The sequence below is a fragment of the Loxodonta africana genome, chromosome 9 (genome assembly GCF_030014295.1).
Source record: "Loxodonta africana isolate mLoxAfr1 chromosome 9, mLoxAfr1.hap2, whole genome shotgun sequence".
Classification (NCBI taxonomy): domain Eukaryota; kingdom Metazoa; phylum Chordata; class Mammalia; order Proboscidea; family Elephantidae; genus Loxodonta; species Loxodonta africana.
Genome location: NC_087350.1, coordinates 38,695,037 through 38,715,329, shown reverse-complemented (window position 1 = coordinate 38,715,329; position 20,293 = coordinate 38,695,037). Strand labels below are relative to the sequence as shown.

Here is a 20,293-nt window from a genome sequence, read left to right as displayed (position 1 = left end):
TCAATAATTATATTTTAATTATTTATCTATCAGTTATGTTTCAACAAGTAAACTTAATAATTAACAAAAGATTAACCAAAAATGAAGTGAAATCATTTCTGAAAATATGCCAGTCCAGCAGGATACGTGACTCGATTTATTGACATTTTATTTACACCTAGCCTCTCAAAACTACTTCTCATGTATACAAACTTGCTGATGAAGCCTTTTGACTTTTGAGATTGGATGATACTATGGAAAACCACAACATTTAAAGAATGTAACAGAAATAAGAATAGAGACATTTCAATATGTGCTTCCCACTCTGCTGATGCCTTACCCGTGAAGGATGTATGTAGTAGTTGAGAGCTTGTCTCTGAGCCAGTCTGCTTGGTTTGTATTCTAGCTGTGCTCCTTTTACTAGCTGTGTGACTTTGGTTAACTCACTTAACCTTTCTGTGTCTTTGTAAGATAGGGATCCTTTTAATATCTACTCCATAGAGGTATTCTAATGATTTAATCAATTAATGCATGTAGAGCACTTAGAACAGTGCCTGGCATATGGTAATTGCTCAATATATGTTAAATATTAAAATATAATTGTGGAGACTTAGCCTAAAATGAAACATTTGGTCTCTGAAAGGTCAGGGATTCTTTTCTGTTTGTTCACTGATATATCCTAAGTGCTTATGACAGTGCCTGAAACATAATCAGCCCTAAAAAATATGAAGGCCTGTCTTAAAGATATGAGAGGAACAGCATTCAAAATAATATAATCTACATTCCCAATTACTTGATTGTGTAGAAATATCACAGCAATTGTGTTTGGTTGAATTATTTGGTTTGGTATATGGGTAATAATAGCCAACCTTTGTGTGCCAGGCCCTGGGCTAAGCACTTAATGTGCAACATCTCAGGGAACCTATACAACAACCATACAAGGTATGCATTGTTATATGTGAGGACTCAGAGAGGTTTCATTTACTTCCCCGATTCTTTGATGGTTGGTAGCAGAGTTGGAGTTTCACTCCTGTTTATTTATCTATTAATTCCTAAACTCTCCAGTTTCTCCTGAAGTAGAAAACGACAAAGGCACCATTCTGTATGTATGCATGTGTGTGTGTGTCTGTGTATGATCTCCACAAGATCAGAGATCTTAGTCTCTTTGTGAGTATGTGTGTCAGTGTGTGAGATTTTTGTGTATGTGCTTGACAGTGTACTTCTGGTCCTAATAGTAGAACACAGACTTTGATGCCCGCTTAGATTTATATCCTTATTCTACCACTTGCCAGCTGTGTGATTTTGGATAAGTCACTCATCCTCTCAGATTCATTTTCCTAATCTAGAAAACAGGGATGCTAACACAGACCTCTCAAGGATATTATGGTGTTTTAATGAAATTGCCCACAGGAAGTCACCTTGGCATAGCTCTTGGCTGTTAACAGGAAGATAAGCAACATTTGTTTCTGACTTCTTTCCTCTTAACTGAATATTCTCCTGCATAACCGAGTCACTTTAAAGCATTGGTTTTCAATGGGAGTGATTTTACCCCCAGGGACATTCAGCAATTGTCTGGAGAAGATTTTCGTTGCCACGACTGTGGCGGGAGGTGTGTGCTGTTGGCATCTTCTGAGTAGAGCCAGAGATGCCACTGAATATCCTATAATGCGTAAGATATCCTTCCACATCAAAGAATTATCCAGCCCCAAACGTCCATGGTTCTGAGGTTCAGAAATTCTGCTTTAAAGGAATCGCAATGTTATTTATTATGGAGACACCACACAATAGGTGAAATTTCTCACTGGTTCAACCATGGGGGTAGTTTTCTGTTTCCCAGGTGACCATTTGGACTGTATTTATGTGAATTTTCTACTGATAAGGAAGATTTCATAAAGTTAAGATTTGATCTGCTTTCTAGCCTCACTATTTCTAGCATATTATTAACTGTAAGCGGGATTCACCTCCCTGAGAAACCGTAGAGAAAAAGGAAACTTGGCAAGTTTGAACTTCTAATTTATATTTATTTTTAATGTTTTCTGTTTACTCTGTACTTAGTTTGAGGTAAAAAATAAAATATTAGCTAACAGCAAACAGATTTTAAAATTTTGATTGATATTTGGAAATACCTAAAGCATATTATATGATACTGATTTTCATCTGAAATGGAACATAAATATGAAATTTGAAGAGATGAATAATTCTAAAATATATCATATAATGCTAAGTAAAAATTTTAGACAATTAAATGAAGAAAACTCTTCAGAATGAAGCATAATTTGGAGCACTATAACTGGTTATAGTTTCTATCTCTAAGGATAAAATTAAACCCAGATCTCTTGATGGTAATTTCCTAAATGCTTCTAGAAGAGGCTCTTTGAATGGAAAAGTTCACATAAGGTTGCCTAATGGTAGAGACCGATCCTTCTGTTTTTATTTTAAGGACAGTGAAATATCTGCCCTCCCTGTTTTCTGATCTTAGTTTCCTATAGCATCTTCATCTCTTTGTTCTCAGCAAAATTGTAATAGATAACCATGTTAAGACCTCCACTGTGGCCGCAATCCTGGCCTCAAAGAAACTCATAACCAACTGAGCATTTATTTGGAGAATTTTAGGCAGCTGTGAGTAATGCCTTTTAATGTACCATATTGATAACTGTCTTAGTCATCTGGTGCTGCTATCACAGAAATACCAGAAGTGGATGATTTTAACAAAAAGAAATTTATTTTCTCACAGTCTAGTAGTCTAGAAGTCCAAATTCTGGGTGTCAGCTCCAGGGAAACACTTTCTCTCTCTGTCAGCTCTGGAAGAAGGTCCTTCTCGTCAACTTTCCCCTGGACTAGGAGCTTCTCTGCGCAGGAACCCAGGTCCAAAGGGTGCTCTCTTCTCCTGGTGCTTCTTTCTTGGCGGTATGAGGTCCTTCCCTCTGTGCTTGCTTCTCTTTCCTTTTACCTCCTGTAAGATAAAATGTGGTGCAGGCCACACCCCAGGGAAACTCCCTTTACATTGGATCAGGGATGTGACCTGAGCAAGGGTATTACATTCCACTCTTATCCTCTGTAACCACAGGCAGAGATTACGATTTATAACACATAAGAAAATCACAAAATGGAGTACAACCACACAATACTGGGAATCATGGCCTAACCAAGTTGACACAGATTTTTGGAGGACACAATTCAGTCCATGACAATAACTAACAAATTCCATTATCTCACTTTACTTTTTATCTTAAAGTTACCAACAGCTACTTTCTTTAAAGTTTAGAAATTTTATTTTTTATCTTAAAAATAATGCATATTTATTATAAAAAAACTAGAAAACTCAGAAAAGTGTTAGAAAGAGAGGTAGAAAATCATCCATAATTTGACCTTTCTTGGTGGATTTTCTTCCTATCTTTTTATCTCTGCATGTTTTTACCTCTTCTAGTTCTCTTTTATTTCAAGCAAGTTTTCTTTTAGGGTTCTGTTGAATCTGTCTGATGTTCTACAAAGGTCCATACATAATACAAGTGCTTACTTCTATTTGTAATACCTGCCTTTGTTTCAGGTGTGTTGCTGTTGTTTCTGTCCCCCATCTCCTCTCCACCTCCAAGATTCTGGTAGAAGCTGAGAACATTGGATTCTGAAATAAGTGACAGTCTTTAAGGGTGCCAGACATTGGCTCTAAGTAATAAACATTTCTTTCCATCACATATTTACGTTACTAGATCTTTGAAAAGCCCAAAGGTGAACTGGTTGACTAGAATACTACAGGCTGTCATCGCTAGCCTTTTTCTAACAACCAGCAATGACTTTCAGATGTCTCTCTCCACTATTACATTCCATCTCTAATTACTTTGCACAGATCGCTTCATGCAGCAGAGAATCATGAAGTGCTTAGTGAACCCAGGTTTGGTGTCATGTGGGGCTAGGATTAAGTTCCAATTTTTCTTTCACTCTTACCAGCTGAGTGATTTTAGAGAAGACACTTTACATCTTTAAAACATAGTTTTATTATTTTTATAATGGAGGTGGTAGTAGTGAGATGATAAAAGTTCTGGAGCATGTTGTGAGGATTAAGTAGGACAAAGGCAGAGAGGTTATCAACATGGGCCCTGGAACCAGCCTGCCTGGATTCAAGTCTCAGCCCTGCTCCTTATTGGTGGTGTTATCTTGGGCAGGTTACTTCTCTGTGCTTCTTGCTCCTGGATGGCTAAATGAGGGTAACCACAATTCCTATTTCATAAAGTTGTTGTGATAATTAAATAAATTAATACAGGTAAAGCACTCATAATAGTGACTAGCACGTGGTAAGTGCTCAGTAGATGTCAGTTGTTACTTTTGTTTTATTGGCATTTACAAAGCCTGGATCATAATAAGTCCTCAGTAGATGGTACTTATGATTTTTTTTTCTGGACTTAGCAGCATTCTTTCTCCCTGTTTTTTTCTATGGTTAACTCGTTAGGATGGATAAATAGGACCTTGAGCTAAAATGTCAGTAACCTATGAAATTAGCTATCAGAGAAGAGTAGCTGTCATGAATGACACTCTTCATGAGATCAAATGAATTTTTTCTTCTTGCTACATACTTTCCTTCAGCTAGAGAGCAAAGGGTGTACTCGTCCCACTGCCAATATAACACTAGAAAGCCAGTGTCCAGGAGAAACCTTTCAGAAACAGGTGCTTCCATTTAAGCTCCTATTCACAAAAGAGAGGTCCCAACCTGGCAATCTTGCAGAAGTAGGGCATGCCTTTTGAAACAGAGAAGAGGACATTTATTTGACTTTCCTTCTCAGAAAGACGAGGACACCACGCATCACAGCAGAATGAGAGGCTCAACAGGGCCTACAAATATCATTAACCTCAAGATTTCTACTTTAATAGTAAGACAACATCCATTCTTCACTTTCTGGATATTTTTCTCTGGAGAAAGAATTCAGAATCTTCAGTGATTCTAATTTGAGAAATTTTTTTTGCGTATACAGAAAATGTTTTCTGCTGGAGTCTCCATCATAAAATAAATTTGCTATAAAACTGTAATGATTGCTAAAAGACATGTCTTATCTGCCTCCTTAGCACAGTAGAGAACACATCAGTCTCATGATCTGAAGGTCTTGAGTTCAGACCTCAGAGGGGGAAGTTCTATTTTGAAATTACTGACGGCATGAATCGACCACTAGAACACCTGGCCATTGAGCCTGATGTATGTTGTCAAAAAGATGAAGTCTAAATTTCGCCCTCATGACTGCCTTTCAAGTTCTAAAAAATGTGTCAAACTCAGAACCTTATATGCTCAGGAATAATCTGGGGACATAGGATAATAACACAACATCTCATTCGTGAGCAAAGAATTCTGGGTTGTTTTTCTTTCCTGAATAGATTTGATAAGCTATCGGTATTTAAGAAAAAGAATAAAAAATAGGTAGATCATCACTCTTAACGCTGTTGAATTCCGTCTCTACCATCGATCAGGTACTGCGGACAAAAAAGCCATAGTCACAGGCAGTCAAAGCTGGTCTGAACACTGTCAGCCCATTCATTAGGCGGTAGTTCTTTTCCTCTGAAATGATGTCAAAAAAGGATTTCATTGTATTTAATTTCAGAAATAGAATTTTTGACAAAATGAACAAGTGCTGGCCTAGAGTTTTGTTTTTTTTTTCAAGTAACTTTTATCCAGTTTCTCCAGCTGCTTTCACAAGTGCCATTTTGCTGTAAAATCTCTGAGAAAAGAATAGCTATACGAATAAATAATACAAAGAGAAATGTAGAGAAAATATTTAAGTCTTGAAGGAAGTATATTTTTTTCATGTTATTTGAAATAAACCTGTGTTTCTTAAAAATAATTAAAATTCAGATTTCAGCATTTCAGACGAGTCTTGCCCCAGTCAGTCATAATTATTGGGATTGTCCTTTAACATATAATCATTGAAGGTAGATGTTTTACAATAAGGCACGTCCTAGCTTTGGATGTGTTTGAAGCAAAGGTTCAAACCCCAGTTCTACTGCTTACTAACCAAACCTTACCTATAAGGCTGCAATAGTAACAGCTGCCCTCAGGGTTACTGCCAGGATAACGTACCTAAAAAAAAAACCAAACCCAGTGCCTTCGAGTCTATTCCAACTCATAGTGACCCTATAGGACAGAGTAGAACCACCCCATAGAGTTTCCAAGGAGGGCCTGGCAGATTTGAACTGCCAACCCTTTGGTTCGCAGCCATAGCACTTAACCACTATACCACCAGGGTTTCCATAACATACCCAGCATATGCAAAAAACAGCCTGTAAGGTGATATACAAATGTTAGGTTTATTAGCAATCAAAGTTTTAAAATACCACCACCTTGAACTTGCTGTTTAAATTAAATACTTGTAATCCACCTTTGGCCTTAGTTATAACTTGAACACATGATGTGCATTTTACTAGGCATGGAGGTTTCCATTAACGTTAAGTGTCTCCCTCTGGGCAGGATCTATTAATATGAAGAAAAGAACTGTTCAAATAGACATTTAAACAAATGCTAACATAGAGAACTACCTTTGGTGATAATAAATGGTAAAAGAAAATGAGAAAGAATAAGATACTACAAGGACTTATTTTAAATCTATTTTGGCTTAGTAAGCCCAGCGCTTTCAAGTGTTATTTTCTCCCAGTTTCATTTTCACAGTTGGAAAATGTGCTCCAGGCCATTCCTGCACCAGGGGAAACAGCTTGAGTGGAGCAGGAAGGGCTATGGAATTATAGGTAATTTCCACTGTCTCTGGCAGGACAGCTGCTATTAGAGGCAGTAAAGCAGAATGGTTAAGCTCGTGGGCTCTGGAGCTTGAACTACTGGAATCAGATTGTGTCTTACTAACCTTGAGTGAAGTACTCTGTCTGAGGCTCAATTTCTTCACCTGTAGAATGGGAACAACATAGCACCTTCTAGGGTGATGAAGGGAATTAAATGACATGTAAAGCTGTGCTTCTCCAAATTTAGTGTGCACACAAATGACCCAGGGATTCTGTTAAAATGCAGATTTTGATTTAGTAGGTCTGGGTGAAGTCTGAGATTCTGCATTTCTACCAAGCTCTCAGGCAACACCCTTGCTGCTGGTCCACAGGCCACATTTTCAGTAGCAAGGATCTAAAGTTCACGGAACGGTGCCTAGCACATCGTAAGCATTCAATATGTTAGTGATTATTACCATCTGGCACTGAGCCTTATGTTTTCACAAACATTATTTTGGTTAACCCTTGCAGCAGCCTTACATTACCCATTGTCATGGAGTTGATTCTGACTCATGGCAACCTTACAGGACAGAGTAGAACTGCCCCATACGGTTTCCAAGGAGCGGCTGGTGGATTCCTACTGCCAATCTTTTGGTTAACAGCCAACCTCTTAACCACTGCACCACCAAGGCTCCAGCCTTACATTAGATGTTATCGTATCTCCATTTCTCAACTGTGCAAACACTCTAAAGAGGTTGATAAGTGATTGCTAGCATTGTGTTTGAGCCCAGCTGTCTTGATTCTGAGTACCAACCTCTTTCCTGCATTTCAAATCCTTCTTGATTCAGGGAGGGGAGGGGAACAAAAAACAGTGGACCTAAAACCTTACTTTCCTTGCTTAGATGTGGTGTAGGAAGGCCTCTCTCCTGTACAGGCTGCAGGAGAAACCCATAGAGACTCAAATGCCTTCCAGGTACATGGTTTCTATTTTTTCCTGAAGTTAAAATAATTTTTTTTTTATTACATTTGTAAGGAAAATGCAAATAATATAGAGCGATATGAAGAATAAAGTAAGTATCCACAAATCCGTTGCCCAAAGACAGCAATAACCGAATACCCATTGCCATTGAGTCGATTATGACTCACAGCAACTCTATACTCATATAGGACAGAATAAAACTGCCCTATAGGGTTTCCTGCTTTGCAGAAGCAGACTGCCTTGGAGCAGCTGGTACGTTCAAACCACCGGCCTTTTGGTTAGCAGCCAAACTCCTAACCACTGCACCACTAGGGCTCTCTCTCTTTCTCTCTCTCTGTGTATGTGTATATATATATATATATATTTTTTTTTTTTAAAGCTTTTTCTTACTTGTAATTCATAATTCTGTTTGGAACTCGTTTTATCAGGATAGATATGAAATGTGCCAAAAGCTTGGCTGTCAGGCTTTGTTTCAATGACCCCTTCTAGACTGATGTGGTGGACACCACAAGGATCCTCCACGTATCTACCATAATGAGTATGACCAGCAAAGAAGCATACCACACACTCATGAGACCAAATGACTGTAAGGGTGTCTCTGTAATTCCAGGCTAGGCACACGCTGTCAGAGGATTCTGGGTAAATGGGAAGATGGTTCATCATCACTGCCTTTTCTTGGTTTGTATCACAGAATATAAGAACTTCATTCAGCCAGTTCAGCTGTTCTTGGCTGAATTCTCCATTAAACTGGAAAAACTGGGACTCAGAAAGTCCTTGAGGACTATTGAATTCTGCACTTGGATTATGCTCTTGCAGTATCTTCATCATTATGGTATCTTGGAGAACACTGATCCACACCCAAGATGCTCAAGTCATAAGCATCAAGTAAAATGAACTGGAATTTAGGGAATGGTAAAAAATGATAAGCATAATAATTCTCTGGTCTTCTAGAAACTTTACGTTAAGTTTGGAGTTTGTTAAATAGTCCCTGCTGAAGTTTTAAAATTCATGATTTCCTCATGTATAGTGAACTGGGACTTTAAGCATTGTGAATGTGTTTATAACAAGTTCTAATGACTTTTCTGGTACTTCATACTGCACATTATATCTATTAATGATATCAATAATATCTCCAAGCTGAAATATACAATAGAGTATATGTATATATATGTTAACCAGACTGAAGTGTTTTATTTAAAATAAAACTTAAAAAGGTTTAATCAAAGTCTGATTAAATTCAATTAATAACTGAAGCTCTTATAAACCTTTTAGGAAAGTCAACAGGTACATCTGAGAAAAGCAGGCAGTTATTGACAATTCCTTGATGGAAAAATAAGTTGCATATATATACAAGCTGCCTAATGATTGATTATCAAGCCGAACTCCTCTGTATCAGTTTTTTTTTTTCAAAAATAGTTTCAAGATATACTAAGAAACCATATAAACAAACAAAGAAAAAAACCTATTGCCATCGAGTTGATTCTGACTCATAGCTCTTAACCACTATACCACTAGGGTTTCCACAGAAAAAGAGAGAGAGAGAGAGAGACCTATGGGGCAGTTCTAGTCTGTCCTATAGGGTTGCAATGAGTCAATATATATATATACATATATAATGATCTTTTAATCATTCCTGATCTAGTAAAAAGATACATTCTCTTTTTTTCCTTTCCTTGATTATTAATGAGTTTGAGCATGTTTCTGTATGTTTATTATCCATACACATTTCTTTATTTGGGAATTATGTCTAAACCTAAACAGCCCCCACGTGTCTGTCAGTTTGTCGTACTGTGGGGGTTTGTGTGTTGCTGTGATGCTGGAAGATATGCCACCGGTATTCAGATACCAGCAGGGTCACCCAAGGAGGACAGGTTTCAGCTGAGCTTCCAGACTAAGACAGACTAAGAAGAGAGACCTGGCAGTCTGCTTCTGAAAAGCATTAGTCAATGAAAAGCTTATGAATAGCAGCGGAACATTGTCTGATATAGTGCTGGAAGATGAGCCCCCCAGGTTGGAAGGCACTCAAAAGACGACTGGGGAAGAGCTGCCCCCTCAAAGCAGAGTCAACCTTAATGATGTGGATGGAGTAAAGCTTTCGGGACCTTCATTTGCTGATGTGGCATGACTCAAAATGAGAAGAAACAGCTCCAAACATCCATTAATCATCAGAACCTGGAATGTACGAAGTATGAATCTAGGAAAATTAGAAATCATCAAAAGTGAAATGGGAAACCCGATAACTGGGAGCTCCTAAAAATCAAACACCTATGCTCATCTAAAGACTTCTCCAAAAGAGTAAAAAGACCACCTACAGACTGGGAAAGAATTTTCAGCTATGACATCTCCGACCAGCGCCTGATCTCTAAAATCTGCATGATTCTGTCAAAACTCCACCACAAAAAGACAAACAACCCAATCAAGAAGTGGGCAAAGTATATGAACACACATTTCACTAAAGAAGATATTCAGGCAGCTAACAGATACATGAGAAAATGCTCTCGATCATTAGCCATTAGAGAAATGCAAATTAAAACTACGATGAGATTCCATCTCACACCAGCAAGGCTGGCATTAATCCAAAAAACACAAAATAATAAATGTTGGAGAGGCTGCGGAGAGACTGGAACTCTCATACACTGCTGGTGGGAATGTAAAATGGTACAACCACTTTGGAAATCCATCTGGCGTTATCTTAAACAGTTAGAAATAGAACTACCATACAACCCAGAAATCCCACTCCTAGGAATATACCCTAGAGATACAAGAGCCTTCACACAAACAGATATATGCACACCCATGTTTATTGCAGCTCAGTTTACAATAGCAAAAAGTTGGAAGCAACCAAGGTGTCCATCAATGGATGAATGGGTAAATAAATTGTGGTATATTCACACAATGGAATACTACGCATCGATGAAGAACAGTGACGAATCTGTGAAACATTTCATAACATGGAGGAACCTGGAAGGCATTATGCTGAGCGAAATTAGTCAGAGGCAAAAGGACAAATATTGTATAAGACCACTATTATAAGATCTTGAGAAATAGTAAACCTGAGAAGAACACATACTTTTGTGGTTACGAGGCAGGGAGGGAGGGAGGGTGGGAGAGGGTTTTTTATTGATTAATCAGTAGATAAGAACTGCTTTAGGTGAAGGGAAAGACAACACTCAATACATGGAAGGTCAGCTCAATTGGACTGGACCAAAAGCAAAGAAGTTTCCGGGATAAAATGAATGCTTCAAAGGTCAGCGGAGCAAGTGCGGGGGTCTGGGGAACATGGTTTGCGGGGACTTCTAAGTCAATTGGCAAAATAATTCTATTATGAAATCATTCTGCATCCCACTTTGAAATGTGGCATCTGGGGTCTTAAATGCTAACAAGCGGCCATCTAAGATGCAGCAATTGGTCTCAACCCACCTGGAGCAAAGGAAAATGAAGAACACCAAGGCCACACGACAACTAAGAGCCCAAGAGACAGAAAGGGCCACATGAACCAGAGACCTACATCATTCTGAGACCAGAAGAACTAGTTGGTGCCCGGCCACAATCGATGACTGCCCTGACAGGGAGCACAGCAGAGGACCCCTGAGGGAGCAGGAGATCAGTGGGATACAGACCCCAAATTCTCATAAAAAGACCAAACTTAATGGTCTGACTGAGACTGGAGGAATCCCGGTGGCCATGCTCCCCAGACCTTCAGTTGACACAGGACAGGAACCATCCCCGAAGACAACTCATCAGAAATGAAAGGGACTGGTTAGCGGGTGGGAGAGAGACGCTGATGAAGAGTGAGCTAATTATATCAGGTGGACACTCGAGATTGTGTTGGCAACTCTTGTCTGGAGGGGGGATGGGAGGATAGAGAGAGAGGGAATTCGGCAAAATTGTCAAGAAAGGAGAGACTGAAAGGGCTGACTCAAGAGGGGGAGAGCAAGTGGGAGTAGGGAGTGAGATGTATGTAAACTTATATGTGACAGACTGATTGGATTTGTAAACGTTCACTTGAAGCTTAATAAAAGTTATTAAAAAAAAAAAGTGAAATGGAACACATAAACATCGATATCCTAGAAAAAAAAAAAGGCATTAGTGAGCTGAAATGGACTGGTATTGGCTATATTGAATCAGACAATCGTATAGTCTACTATGCTGGGAATGACAACTTGAAGAGGAGCAGTGTTGCATTCATCGTCAAAAAGAACTTTTCAAAATCTATTCTGAAGTACAGTGCTGTCAGTGATAGGATAATATCCATACACCTACAAGGAAGACCAGTTAATATGACTATTATTCAAATTTACCCACCAACCACTAGGGCCAAAGATGAAGAAATAGAAGATTTTTATCAGCTGCTGCAGTCTGACATTTATCGAACATGCAATCAAGATGCATTGATAATTACTGGCGATTGGAATGCAAAAGTTGGAAACAAAGAAGAAGGATCAGTAGTTGGAAAATACGGTCTTGGTGATAGGAACAATGCCGGAGATGGAATGATAGAATTTTGCAAGACCAAGGACTTCTTCATTGCAAATACCTCCTTTCACCAACATAAATGGCGACTATACACATGGACCTTGCCAGATGGAACATGCAGAAATCAAATTGACTACATCTGTGGAAAGAGATGATGGAAAAGCTCAATATTATCAGTCAGAACAAGGCCAGGGGGCGACTGTGGAACAGACCATCAATTGCTCATATGCAAGTTCAAGCTGAAACTGAAGAAAATCAGAGCAAGTCCACGAAAACCAAAATATGACCTTGAGTATATCACACCTGAATGTAGAGACCATCTGAAGAATAGATTTGATGCACTGAACACTACTGACTGAAGACCAGATGAGTTGTGGAATGACATCAAGGACATCATCCATGAAGAAAGCAAGAGGTCACTGAAAAGACAGGAAAGAAAGAAAAGACCAAGATGGATGTAAGAGGAGACTCCAAAACTTGCTCTTGAGTGTCGAGCAGCTAAAGCAAAAGGAAGAATTGATGAAGTAAAAGAACTGAACAGAAGATTTCAAAGGGCATCTCGAGAAGACAAAGAAAAGTATTATAATGACATGTGCAAAGAGCTGGAGATGGAAAACCAAAAGGGAAAAACACGCTTGGCGTTTCTCAAGCTGAAAGAACTGAAGAAAAAATTCAAGCCTCGAGTTGCAATAGTGAAGGATTCTATGGGGAAAATATTAAACGACACAGAAAGCATCAAAAGAAGATGGAAGGAATACACAGAGTCATTATACCAAAAAGAATTAGTCGATATCCAACCATTTCAAGAGGTGGCATATGATCAGGAACCGATGGTGCTGAAGGAAGAACTCCAAGCTGCTCTGAAGGCATTGGCGAAAAACAAGGCTCCAGGAATTGATGGAATATCAATTGAGGTGTTTCGACAAACAGATGCAGCCCTGGAGGTGCTCACTCGTCTATGCCAAGAAATATGGAAGACAGCTTCCTGGCCAATTGCCTGGAAGAGATCCATATTTATGCCTATTCCCAAGAAAGGTGATCCAACCAAACGTGGAAATTATAGAACAATATCATTAATATCACACGCAAGCAAAATTTTGCCGAAGATCATTCAAAAACAGCTGCAGCAGTATATCGACAGGGAACTGCCAGAAATTCAGGCTGGTTTCAGAAGAGGACATGGAACCAGGGATATCATTGCTGACATCACATGGATCCTGGCTGAAAGCAGAGAATACCAGGAGGATGTTTACCTGTGTTTTATTGACTATGCAAAGGCATTCGACTGTGTGGATCATAACAAACTGTGGATAACACTGCAAAGAATAAGAATTCCAGAACACCTAATTGTGCTCATGAGGAAGCTTTACATAGTTCAAGAGGCAGTTGTTTAGACAGAACAAGGGGAAACTGATTGGTTTAAAGTCAGAAAAGGTGTGCATCAGGGTTGTGTTCTTTCACCATACCTATTCAATCTGTATGCTGAACAAATAATACAAGAAGCTGGACTATATGAAGAAGAATGGGGCATCAGGATTGGAGGAAGACTTATTAACAACCTGCGTTATGCAGATGACACAACCTTGCTTGCTGAAAGTGAAGAGGACTTGAAGCACTTACTAATGAAGATCAAAGACCACAGCCTTCAGTATGGACTGCACCCCAACATAAAGAAAACACAAATCCTCACAACTGGGCCAATGAGCAACATCATGATAAAAAGAGAAAAGATCGAAGTTGTCAAGGATTTCATTTTACTTGGATCCCCAATCAACAGCCATGGAAGCAGCAGTCAAGAAATCAAAAGATGCATTGCATTGGGTAAATCTGCTGCAAAGGACCTCTTCAAAGTGTTGAAAAGCAAAGATGTCACTCTGCAGACTAAGGTGCGCCTGACCCAAGCCATGGTATTTTCAATCCCATCATATGCATGTGAAAGCTGGACAATGAATAAGGAAGACTGAAGAAGAGTTGGCGCCTTCGAATTGTGGTGTTGGTGAAGAATATTGAATATACCATGGACTGCCGAAAGAACGAACAAATCTATCTTGGAAGAAGTGCGGCCAGAATGCTCCTTAGAGGCAAGGATGGCGAGACTGAGTCTTACATACTTTGGACACATCAGGAGGGATCAGTCCCTGGAGAAGGACATCATGCTTGGCAGAGTACAGGGTCAGTGGAAAAGAGGAAGACCCTCAACAAGGTGGATTGACACAGTGGCTGCAACAATGAGCTCAAGCATAACAACGATTGTAAGGATGGCGCAGGACCGGGCAGTGTTTCATTCTGTTGTGTATAGGGTCGCTATGAGTCGGAACCGACTTGACGGCACCTAACAACAACAAACTAAACAGAAATGAATTTTGCTGGAAGTAGTTGGGAGGAGGGGCTTACAGAATTAGTGAGAAGGCTGGAGAACCAAGCTAGCAAAAGAAAGGCTGGGTAATGAAGAAAGAAGTAAAGCTAACAGCATAGGACTAATATGCTGTCACTGGCCATCCTTGGCACAACCCACTGTCACTGTCTTGGGATTCGCAGTACTACCGTGAATAAATTCCCAGTTGTTCCTATGTCTTTGAATCAGTCCCTCAAGATTCAGAGTCCTGGGTGGCAGCACCTGATTGACTGAGCCTAGGTCACATGCTGTACTGTAGCATTCAGTGGGTAAGAGCAGGATTCTCTGGTCCCCTTGGCTCTTACAGAGGAAAATGGGACCTTGCTTTCCTCCAGTACTTGCCTGTATTAGCCCTTTGGTTACCCAATTATTTTCTGCTTTGAATTTTTTGTTGACATCATGTGTTTTCACTAACAGAAGGCATGCTGATTGAAGGACCAATTCAGAATTTTTGGTATGAGTTATGGATTTTGATACCCATTATCTGGGATCACATACGTCCTTCGGGACCCCGGACATTTTAAATACTGCTGATATGAGTCAATGATAAAATCTTTTAATTTCTTGAAAATTTGCAGAACATAAGGTAAAACATGAAGGCACCTGGCAATGACTTCGCTTACATTTTATTCTAGTCTCCTTCTTAGCTTTTTTATTATTTTTCATGAAGCTTTTCAAAACAGGGTACAATGTATTCTTCCTTGCTGCAAAAGCAGTACTTACAGCCCAAATAAATAAAGCCAAGGGATTTTTTATCTCAGGAAAATTACCACTGCAATGCTTTCTTCATTACTCCAAAACAGTACTGACAGGCCAAATAAATAAAGCTAAAGGAATTTGAATTTCAGGAAAATCACCACTAGTATGAATTCTTCATACAACAAATGCAGTACTAACAGCTAAGAAGCAGAAAAGGTGCCCTGGAATATTGCAGAACTTGCTCATAGCAGTGCATTCCACCTGCTACATGTGGAAGAAATGATTGGCCCTAAGACTGAATGCGGGGTAAGAGTCTCTTGAAAAGTAGCACTGCAATGCGTTATTCTTTATGGCAAAAGCATTATTTACTGTTCAGAAGCTAGGAAAGCATGGAGCCAGTAATACTTGGAAACAATGAACGGCATCAAGGAGAAAATGGCCACTGTGACTGAATGAAGACTAAGAATAGTTTAGTCTCCGGGTAAGTACATTCTCAAAAGAACATAATAGCTGGGAAACACAGCAAGTAGGCTTATTCCACAGAAATAAAGGAAAATCTGTCAAAACTTTAGAAAATTTACACATCCAGGAGGCACCATCTAAGACTATGCTCAATCTACACAAAAACGAGGCTCCAACTCAGGGTTCTTGAGTTTCACACATGTCAGAAGCCTCCTACCTTGAGGCTAACCCATTTCTGTGGAGTCAATTCTGACTCATAGTGACCCTATAGGACAGAGTAGAACTGCCTCATAGAGTTTCCAAGGAGCTCTTAATCACTATGCAACCAGGGTTCCTCCTTCCCAAAGAAATCCAGAGGCATAAAAAGTGGTTGGAATACTGTCTTAGTTGTCTGGTGCTGCTATAACAAATACCAAAGGGGATGGCTTTAATGAACAGACGTTTATTCTCTCAGAGTCTAGTAGGCTAGAAGTTCTAATTCAGGGAGACAGCTGCAGGGTAAAGCTTTCTCTCTCTGTCAGCTCTTGAGGAAGGTCCTTATCATCAATCTTCCCTTGGTCCAGGAGCTTCTCCACGCAGGAACCTCAGGTCCAAAGGATGCACTCTGCTCCTTGCGCTGCTTTCTTGGTGGTATGATGTCCCTGTGTCTCTCTACTCCTCTCTTTTATATCTCAAAAGAGATTGGCTCAAAATGCAATCCAATCTTGTAGATTGAGTCCTGCCTCATTAACATAACTGCCGCTAATCCCACCTCATTAACATCATAGAGATAGGATTTTCAACACATATGAAAATTATATCAGTTGACAAAATGATGGACAATCACCCAATACTGGGAATCATGGCCTAGCCAAATTGACACACATATTTTTGGAGGACACAATTCAATCCATGACAGATACCATATATCCCATGGCCATCAAGGGTTAGATGGGTGTTCAGATGCTGGGTATGCCCTCTCCAAAAAGACAAATATCTTTTGTTCAGTTTTTCTATTGCATTTTTTTTTTTACTTATTTACTTATTAGAGCACTTTTCATATTGGGGATATTAACATTTTGTCATCTGTGTTGCATATATCTTTTTTTTCTTTTTTCAGTCTTATTTATCCTGGATATTTTTGTGACAAAGTTACTTTTTAAGTGACCCCAACCAGTTCTTTCCTGTGTAATCTGATACAATCCCCATAGCATTGTTTTTTAACCAAACAAGCCTAGCTGTGCTAATTAAAAAAAAAAAAAAAAAAAACCGTCAATTTAACCAGGCAGTCTGTATATAGATGAGTGTGATTTGGTGCACAAATACATCTTTGCCTGATTTCGACCTAACATGGTCCCTTTATAAAAGGTGCTATAAAATTTACTCAACAGATTTCTTCTTTTAGAAGTGAAACATGCTAGCTAAAAATAGCTTGATAGGCAGTTCGAGCTCGGGTTGCAGTCTTGCATGTTGAGGTATTTCTTCTGTACTTCTGGAAGCCTGCAGCATAACTCAGCGTTGGAAGAACTAGGACCCAAGGAGGCTGTGAGGCTGATGAGGGATTTCTTGTTTGAGCCCGTATTTTTACGTATCTTTTCAGTAAACCTCCATAATATAGGTGATTTGTGAGTGTTTTTTCCCCCAGTGTGGTTAAGGACTTTCATCATTTTAAGCTTCTTACTGCTTTAAATCACTTAAAAGAAATGGTGGTATAACACAATTAATTCTGTTATGCATCTCCTATGTTAGATATTACTTGACAGTCAGTTTCAGAATTTGTTAGGCATTATATCTGTCAAAAAAATTTCTTCCTTAACGCATAGCCTAGCATGTTCTTGCTTATCTACGTCCCTTTTACTCCAAGGAAAGCCCCTTATTTCTTACTAAAGTGATCCACAATCCTCCTTACTGACCAAAGTTCCCCAGGAGGAGTTAAAGTTCTTTCTTTTCTAGAAAGCCTCAGGACAGGTATTTGTAAAACTTTGAAGAGATGTAGTTGAACCTTTTATATGCCTTAGTTGAAGAAATGGGTGTGAGACCAGAAGAAATTAGCTTCCATATAAACCTAGAGAGACAGGCTGGGATTATAAAGAAAACCAGAACGTGTTTTCCGAAAGACTCAGTGGGCAAATAAATCCATACTTCCAAATCAATACTCTCCAAAGCTCATGGAGAAAAATAATGATTTCAGGGTAGCATAGTTTTCAAAATTTACTACTTACCATTAAATTCAGTAAGTAGTACCCAATGGTGTTCCAAAAATTCCTGAGTGAGCTCTCACCAGTTTTTTTCTGATCTTCTCAACTACAGTAATATTTGCTTCTCTATTTTTGTCAGGAGATACACATGGGTGGGAAATCCCTCCTCTGATATTTTTCTGGATTGGAAAGATGGATGTCTCAGTACTGGATAAACAATGTGAACATACCATTTTCTCACCAGCAGGTTGATTTCTAAAATATTAAGCTATAATTTCCTGTTGGGCCCTATAGTATTGAACTTGCAGACAAGTGCGTACCAGTAGACAGCTTAAAATCATGTGTCCCCATCTGAGCTGGAACTGTATTTGCATTTTTAGTGGGTTGTTAGTGAAACACTGTTTTTAAGATGGAGGCTCCTGGAGGTGGGTTTTGTGTGTGTGTGTGTGTGTGTGTGTGTAGAATTTTTTATGCCATGAATTAATTCTGGAATGATATCTTTTCTCAGAGTTACTGTAGTCCCTTTTTCCTACACATGGAGAATAATTGGACTCTTTGTTCAGCTTACTGTTTCCCCAGAGAAAATGAGGCAGGGAGGGGTGGAGGAGTAACTTCAGAAGGAATTCACAAAGGCAGGCTAGATGAAATTTAATTTTAGCCATGAAAAGGAGCAAAACTCAACTCCTCCTCCCTGTATTAAGTAGGAAAGGTGACTCCTCTCCCAGTTACAAGTGTATTTTCTGCCAGAGCTGCCTTGTTGAGGATGTGAGTTAGCTGAAATACGTTGTGTATAGAAGACCACAGAGGAACGGGCACATTTGATTGGTCCTTGGCTGGACTTTATCACGATTAGCCAAAGCCAGAATGATTCTCTATGGATCACGTGTAATTTTGATACCATGTATACTTTGTTGTCTCATCTCCTGTCCCTGATTTGGACTTTCTTTTTATTTCAACATATATTTCCCATAAGATCCTTCATTTATGTGGTCTTTGTTTTGGAATTCTTCTGCACCCTCACTTTTACGGATTAAATTGTGTCCCCCCAAAATATGTGTTGTAAATCCTAACCCCTATACATGTGACTGTGATCCCATCTTGGAACAGGGGTTTCTTTGTTATGTTCATGAAGCCATATCAGTGTATGGTATGTTTTAAGGCAATCACTTTTGAGATGTAAAAAGAGCAGATTAGGCACAGAGAAGGAAGGACAAAGTTGGACAAGAAATCAAGGAACAGCAGCTAAATAGACACCATGACCTTCCCCCAGAGCTGACAGAGTCAAAAAACCTTCCCCTAGAACTGGAGCCCTGAATTCAGACTTCTACCTCCTAAAATGTGAGAAAATAAATCTCTGTTCATTAAATCCACCCACTTGTGGTATTTCTGTTACAGCAGCACTAATAAACTAAAACACTCACCTTGTCCCAGTCCCTGCCCTTGTTTTTAGCTCTATCACTCTTTCCTTCTGTTGCTGTCTTTATTATTTCTTCTCTCCTCCTGCTCCTTTTCTACTTCTTTACTCTTCTTTCTCTACAAAGGCAGGTCTTTAAAAAAAAAAAACTGTCAGCGTAGAGCTGTGTTTCATAGTGTTTTCAAAGGCCGATTTTTTGCAAGTAGATCGCCAGGCTTTTCTTCTCAGGCACCTCTGGTTGTGAGACAGGTAGGGTTAACTGCGCTGGCGGAACAAAAGTGCTATTAAGAGATTACCATCTAGAAGTTGGGTAAATAAGAACCATAACCTGTCAACAGGAGATAAGGCTGAAACAACCAGTGAATTACTATCTCCTTCTTAGTGTTTTTTCTAGTCCCTTGCCCCTTTACAGGCTCCTGCATGCACAGAAGAACAAAGTGTGACCTCAGTGTTTTGGCTCTGGAAAGCTGTCCCTAACTACTCCGTCAGGTGTGAAGTGCCCTTCCTAGGTGCTTCCACAGGTGCTCTCACCACACGCCTTGTGTTGGCTCGTTCACCTGACTTTGTCCACAGCCAACATGAGGGCATAGAATGTGCATTTAAACCGCATCCTCCATGCTGGTCATGGGCTTTGTGTAGAGTGGATACTTAGAAAATTCGCATTGAATACATGAATGGGCACAAGAATGACATCTTTTAGGGCAGCAGAGAAAGGGAAGCTTAAGTTGTTGCAACCCTATACCCAAGAACAAACTTTTGCTATTGAGCTGGGAAAATGTCCCTTTGAACTCAAATTGTGTTTGGGAGCCTTCTTGGTGTTAAGGGGAGTTATAGAGAGCTGCAATATCAGCGGATGGGAAGTAAAAAGGAGGAGGGAAATGCTGACTCATTCCCTGGAGCTGGGGCAGTGGACAATACTAAAGCCACACACCAGACAATGGGGAGAAACTATCCATCCGCCCATGGAAATCAGTGAAACAAAAGAGGGATGGGTAGATACCCACCCTTGCCTCCTGTGCTACTCT

General features: G+C 39.5%; 1 pseudogene; it reads right to left on the bottom strand.

The window, feature by feature from the left end:
- Positions 1 to 8,031: 8,031 nt before the first annotated feature.
- On the bottom strand, positions 8,032 to 19,878 carry LOC100663117 (manganese-dependent ADP-ribose/CDP-alcohol diphosphatase-like; annotated as a pseudogene).
- Positions 19,879 to 20,293: the final 415 nt, after the last annotated feature.